Consider the following 963-nt stretch of genomic DNA (forward strand, 5'->3'; position numbering starts at 1 on the left):
AAAATAAGGGTGAATACAGAACTCACCACAAAGGGCTGAGTAAGGATTAAGATTACTGAGCACAGTGCTTGGCACACAGTAAGAATTCAGGGGAATGTTTTTGCTATAATAGACAGTAAAGTTATGCAATGAATATTATCACTACTAGATTCAAGTCACCAACAGAAATCTTTCTCTTTGCATTGTTTTTGGGTGTGTGTGTGTGCGTGTGTGTGTGTTTTAATGTCTTACGGGTAAAGTGCCAACATCTTAACAAGGTTTGGCATATGTGCAAAAGCCCAATCATTATGCTTATGAACTACAAAAGGGCCTCCCTTTGCCTTGCAACTTATGACTCTGCAGGTTTTTCTCAGCCCTCTCCATCACGACTTGCACCTCTACCACCCCTTTTCTGCCTGCGGCCTTGCTTTTAGAAGGAGGAGATAAGTCTCACTATTTTATTTTATTTTTTAATTTTTATTTTTTTTGAGACGGAGTCTCACTCTGTTGCCAGGCTGGAGTGCAGTGGTGCGATCTCGCTTCACTGCAACCTCCGCCTACCAGGTTCAAGTGATTTTCTTGCCTTAGCCTCCGGAGTAGCTGGGATTGCAGGCGTGCTCCACTATGGCCAGCTAATTTTTGTATTTTTAGTAGACACTGGGTTTTGCCATGTTGGCCAGGATGGTCTCAATCTCTCGACCTCATGATCTGCCCTCCCCAACCTCCCAAAGTGCTAGCATGACAAGCGTGAGCCACTGCACCTGGCCTACTTTATTTTAGAGACAGGGTCTCTCTCTGTCACCCAGGCTGGAGTGCAGTGGTACAAACTTAGCTCATTGCAGCCTCGACCTCCTGGGTTCAAGGGATCCTCCCACCTAAGCCTCCCGAGTAACTGGGACTACAGGTACACACTGCCATGTCTTGCTAATTTTTTATTTTTCGTAAAGACGAGGCCTTGCAATGTTGGCCAAGCTGGTCTCGAAC

General features: G+C 45.6%; 1 pseudogene; it reads right to left on the reverse strand.

The window, feature by feature from the left end:
• Positions 1 to 223: 223 nt before the first annotated feature.
• On the reverse strand, positions 224 to 310 carry LOC116275616 (annotated as a pseudogene).
• Between the last annotated feature and the right edge of the window lie 653 nt (positions 311 to 963).

Source organism: Papio anubis, chromosome 6 (genome assembly GCF_008728515.1).
Source record: "Papio anubis isolate 15944 chromosome 6, Panubis1.0, whole genome shotgun sequence".
Classification (NCBI taxonomy): Eukaryota; Metazoa; Chordata; class Mammalia; order Primates; family Cercopithecidae; genus Papio; species Papio anubis.